This window comes from Triticum aestivum, chromosome 3A, assembly GCF_018294505.1.
Source record: "Triticum aestivum cultivar Chinese Spring chromosome 3A, IWGSC CS RefSeq v2.1, whole genome shotgun sequence".
Taxonomy (NCBI): Eukaryota; Viridiplantae; Streptophyta; class Magnoliopsida; order Poales; family Poaceae; genus Triticum; species Triticum aestivum.
This window is the reverse complement of record NC_057800.1, coordinates 480,898,736-480,904,576: the sequence shown is the minus strand read 5'-3', so window position 1 is coordinate 480,904,576 and position 5,841 is coordinate 480,898,736. Positions and strand designations below refer to the sequence as shown.

The 5,841-nt window shown below is 47.1% G+C and overlaps 1 long non-coding RNA gene across 2 annotated transcripts; it reads left to right on the top strand.

Annotated features, from left to right (window-relative positions):
- Nucleotides 1-520: 520 nt before the first annotated feature.
- On the top strand, nucleotides 521-4,385 carry LOC123058458 (uncharacterized). 2 transcript variants are annotated; one of them, XR_006427208.1, is made up of 5 exons: nucleotides 521-1,320; nucleotides 1,407-1,449; nucleotides 2,116-2,167; nucleotides 2,328-2,447; nucleotides 3,781-4,385. It is a non-coding gene; the product is annotated as an uncharacterized lncRNA (long non-coding RNA). The 2 variants fall into 2 exon arrangements; XR_006427207.1 differs by having other exon boundaries at nucleotides 1,407-1,564.
- Nucleotides 4,386-5,841: the final 1,456 nt, after the last annotated feature.

The window sequence follows — 5,841 nt, the reverse complement described above, 5'->3', positions numbered from 1 at the left end:
TACTATGTGTCATGCACTGGCGGAGCTTAGGCAAGGCCAAATGGGCCATGGCCCGCCCAGCTCTGCAGCTTTTTCTCACAATATAGCTAGGCCATGGGTTGTAGAATGCCAGCTAGTAGTAATTCCTTGCAGCCTGGCCCATTCAGCCCGCCCAGCTTTTTTTGGCAAGCTCCGCCACTGGTGTCATGCATGGCAATAAATAAGGTACTGCATGATACTACTCTATAATATTATGCATTAAAGAGGTAGTATTATAGACTAGTATCATATGCATGATACTACTATATGATACTCCCCATTATAACCAGCCTCCTATTAAAGGAGAATCGAACTTCGTGATGGTTCGACCTCCAACTCGCTCGTACGATCCCACCTCTATCGTTAGTTCCACCTGTTCTCCCACCTTCCCCCGCACGATTAGAAGAAAACAGCACCGATTCACCTATCCACGAGAAAAAATAATGAAAAGGAAAATAATACCCCATGACCTGCCCACGAACGCACGTCCCACGCCCCCATCTCCGGATCACGTCTCTCCCCCCACACTCGAGAAAATTAGCCGCCACCGCTCCCCTCCTCGTTGGCCGCAGTTTTGGTCATGGACGCGCCGCCCACCCTGCACCCTCCGCTGCACGATGAATCTCGTCGCCCTCGAAATATCGCCGCCGCCACTCTCCTCGTTCGCCTCGTGGTCGTCATGGCCAAGGTCCTGGTCGTGGACGGCGCCGCCCGCCCCGCCTTGCCCGTGCGAACGCGTTAGTCATCTCGCCGGCGACCTCCCCGCGGCGCTGCGCCTTCCTCCAACCTCTCTCTTCCCCCGCCTGCCTTGGTTCGCCGGGCGTCGCACGAGCACGTCCCCTGTCCGGCCTCCCCGACTGCACCTCATCTCCGTGCATGCCACAGCGCCTCCATGGTCGCCGGCGATCAAGCTTGCCTGCCTCTGACGTCCGCCGCCTGAGGCCTGACCTCCCAACGCCGCCGATCGCATACTACAGCCACCGGTCGGCAACATCTTGACTAGCCAAGTTAAACCGTCGGCCGCCTCTTTCTGCCAGCCACGGGGTTTACAAGCACTGCTCCCCTTCCCTGGCAACGTCCTGCCTCCAGGCTCTGCACAATGAATCACGCCGCCCCCGTGTTGGTCCTCGACCCGCCGCCGATGTACGTTGCTGCCCCGCTCTTCAAATCCACGGGCCAAGTGGCTCCAATCTGTCACCGCCCTCCACCAGCGCCCTAAAGCTAAGTCCTGCAACGACATCATCCTCCACGGCTCTAGACTCGGCGCCACTCTCGAATTAGTAGATCATTCACGCTGAGCAGGTTGATTTTTTTGGCCATTAGATTGCTATTTTTATTCTGGTTTTGTTATTGAAACCACAAACTGAGATTTGCTACTTATACTTCAGGTCTTCAACAACCTAATGTGATGCGTGTTACAAGTGTGTTAAGGTTGGTCCGTGGTTGCCCCGTTCCAATTTATGATTCTGGTGGTGCCTTCTACAACAATGCCATGTCCTCTTCTATATTGTTGGGATCATAGAACAGCGGTAGATACTGATAGCAGGTGCTTCCAAACTCAACTGACATATACAGGTTGTACATGTTTGGCCGAATGACCTTGCCACTTGTTGCTTATGTACGTGCTCTCACCGATGCCACTTGCAGTCCTGCTACCGTATGTTCAGCAGCGTGATTTACCTTCGATTTATTTTGTCTACCCGGCATGCTGTTTATACATCACCGATGGACACATGCATAGATGATGCACTGGTGGCGCGGAGCGAAATGACTGACAAACAATAATGATCACAACCTTTATGCAACTGTAGGGTATTTATGCATGAATGGGCTACTAGCTAGGAGCTTTCTTGCTTGCCTACACATACTGGATTTTGTTTATACAGTATGATCAGTTTTTCCTTGAGTATATGATTTGCTGTAGGTTTAATGCTACTGGCGCGCATGAGTTGATTGTAATGCTTTAGTTGTTTGAATGAACATACAATGGATTGCCCAGACTGTGCAAAAATTGTATCAAGGATTGACTATGTTTATATTATCTTTGTCGTTGTCTTGGATAACATTCCTTACTGATCTTGTAGTCCTGCTTTGCAGGGATTGATGAAGCATGAAAAAGAGAGAGATTTTAACAATGAAGCATTGCCAGGTAAATAGTTTTTGTGGCACAATAGTTTAAGGGGTGGATGCGGAAGTGTGTAGTTGCTTCCATGTATAGTGCACATACGAGTTAACATAAGTGATTTTGCTTCTAATGCCATATGAATTTTGAAATTAATTGGTTGAAACTCCCGAACCATGTTATGCAGCTGCATGCTTGGCCAGTAGCTCGGCATTAACAGAAAACACATGCCAAGTATGAAGAAACTGATCTGTTGCCAAAGAACCAAGAAACTGATTCCCATGCCTGGTGGATTTTCTCTCCATATGTAAGTTCAATCATGTAACTGCCATTTTCATATGCAAATTACTCTTTCATCTTAATCAACCTTTTCTTTCTACATGGCTGAGGTTTGCGCGTTGAGTTCCTACCAACATACATTGTTAGTTATCATTTCTAGACCACTGTAAGTTCAAAATATGAGGTGCTTAATTAGTTAATATCCATGGTGTACACTAGATAAGTATAATAATCAGTAGTCAAAAGGGACAGTGTTTTGCCTAGACAATATTTTTGGTGAATAACTGAACGTAGTCGCTGTTGATTTTTCATAGCAAAATTTATCCGTTCTTTGCTATGGATCTCCCATGGTCGTTTTACAGAGCATTTTTGTTCAACCTCTTCCTGTTGTTTTCATTGAGCATTCTTGTTTGATTCCAATGATAAATTAGGCTTTTCTGTGTGGGAATGTGTGAGTTCCCAAGTGTTACCCACTAGATTTCTGTATGTTTGGCTTTTCAGATATGACCCCGGAAACGGAAGGAGTAATCCTGCAGTTCCTTATGTGATTTGTTCAAAAGCAAGGGCTTTCAGTTTTTTAGCATGCTTTGATGAATCTTTCTTACTGTATGATCAATCTCTTCTCTGGAGCTAACGGCCCTTAGCTAAAAAAAACTTGTTTGATTGCCTATCCAATCAAAATAATTTAGCTCAATTTGTTGATGAATACACGTTAGGTAGACTGATGTGGTCTATCTATGTATTAACTTGCTGATCTTTTTCATAAATGTAGCTTGCAGAGCAGAAAGTGTTTGACCTTATCTGGTTGGTGTGTAAATAATGCAAAGCAGCAAAAATGCCATTCTCTATAATTTTGATCTCGGTCAAAAGGCACATTTGGTAAAAAAATGTGAATTCTACATCAAATGTAAAAAAACACGATAGTACACGTGTGATGTGTTCTGAATATAGCTCAGCTAAAAATAAATAATCACTCCTAGGATAATATTGTTCTATATTATTAGCTCATGTTTGGGTTAGTTTTGGAGAGGCCCATAATATAATGGGGTTGTACTCAGGGAAATGTGAACCTCCTATTTTTTTCAATAATCCTTCTTTTACTTTTTAGGTTATGGTTATGACATTTATGTAGAAGAGAGAGCATATTTACCCTCCACATAATTGAGTTTTAGAAAAAAAATCTAGATGCAAGGAATTTGGGTTTATTTCCTTCATTCTGATTCTTCACTTTATGCCTTTCATCAATCTTTTATCATTTTTCCTTATTTCCTTTGTCAATCTTACTCATTTTGTTTGTCCCTTTTTTTGATCTCTTTCAATACTTTTTTGTCCCTAATTTTTTCCTCACAAAATACTGGCAGCGATAAGACTCGGACGAGCTCACGATAGGAGAAAGCAATAGGAATCACATTGTTGCAGGGCACCGACACAACCAAGGAGTCGTGGGTCCTTCGCGAGACACGGCGGATCTGGCTGCTGTGACATGGAAGTTGTAGATCTAGGAAAGGCACATAGCCACCTTTGCTAGGAGCAGTAGGGTTGGTGGATGAAAGATCAGGGCAATGGCCAAGGAGCATAGAGGTGGAGGGGCTAAGCCAGAGCAGATGGAGCAAAGTGTCGTGTCAGATCCAGGCGAAGGTTAGGGATGGGGAGGTTGATGGAAAAGAGGAGAGTAGAGCCGCGATCGCCTGATTCTCGCAGCCGACCATCATCGCCGTCGACGACGACCATTGATGGCGGCGATAGAGCAGTAGCAGACAAGTGTTCTTGGCCACCAGGGCTTGGGGCGTCTCGATGTCGCCCCTTGGAGAGACAAGGGAGTGGGAATCTACCTCTTTTTATGGAGGCACAACTGCCCTGGAGGAGGAAGGAGCATGAGATAGAATCATGTTGTAAGTATGAATGGATATTACATGACATCATGTTCAACAAACATTTGTCAATTCAAGAAATTATTTTATCGTTATATTTTTTGTTATTCCGTGGCAACACACGGGCAATCAACTAGTAGCATCTACATGGGGCTGAAGCCGACGACTGGTAACTTTTAGAATAAAACCGCCGCAAAGGAGTCAAAATAAACAAAACAGGCACAAGTTTGATGAACCATACAAAATAGCTGCATTATAAAGCAAAATGTTCGACTATCATTTAATAGATGGTCGGACATACACTCAAGGATTACATCTTTCGAACACTGGGCCTCTACTTCCCGAGCACCATCCATGTAACACCCGGATAATTAAGCTACAGTGAATCTCCGCTAATGATGCCGCGTCACCTCGGTTACTGTTGATAAACCCGCGTAGTTCGAAACCCAGTTCAAAATTCAAATTTAAAATATAAAGGCAAACAATAAAAGTTTTCAAATATTAAAACTAAATGTTCGGGTGGATTCAAATAAATCATGGATAGTTATGATGGAGAAACTACACTTATATAAAATCTTTAAATACTCTAAAATGAATAAAATAGTAGTCAAAACAATTATTGAAATGCATTTTATAATTAATAAAATGTTAAACTATTCTATTTAGGTGTTAAACTTTTTATTGCAGTGGGTTTAGAGGTAGTACTAAGTTAGGGATCATTCTTGTATTTTAACAAACTAAAATAAAATGAGGAACAAGATAAAACAGAAAAGATATAAGATAAATAAAAAAACAAAAACAGAAAACTAATAAAAGGAAAGAGCCCCCCGGGCCAAACGGCCCAACTGGCTGACCAGGCCGCCCACCAGGCCGGCCCACGCGACCCCTTCACCCCCGTGGCCTATAGGCCACCCCACCCCGACCGAAACCCTAAACGCACTCCTCCCCCCACTCCCCACGACCGCAACCACTCCCCCCACACTCCCTCGTCTCTCCCTCTCACCCGATCCAGATCGGATTGGGCCGTCCCCGTTGGCGGCGCCGCCGTTCACCATCGCCGCCGCCGCCCAGCGCCCGCCTCCTCAACCCTCCTTCCCGGTGCCCCCACACTCGGCTGGTTCTGAATCGGGGAGGGGCCCGATCCCGCGCCGCCCTGCACACCCGATCCCGTCGCCCGTCACCGCGACGACCTCGCCATCCCGCGCCAGGACGCCGCGCCCGGAGCCTGCGCCTCCTCGCCCGCCTACACCTCATCTCCGCCACGCACGTCGCCGTCGTTGTCCTCCCCAACCCCATTGCCCCGTTCCCTACGCCCCAATGTGAGCTCGCTGTCGCGCTCGTCTCCGCGCTCCTCTCTCTCTCTCGCCTCTGCTCACCGCGGCCTCGCCGTGACCGGCGTGCCTCCGCACGCGCCGTGGCCGCGCCCTCTCTCCCCCCCGCGGCTGCCTCGTCCAGCGCACGCGCGCGCCAGCTCGCCTTCCGCCACGCCCCGCTCCCCGCGCCCAGCTGCCGCACCATTGCCCTCTGTACGCGCCATCCGCGAACCTGCTG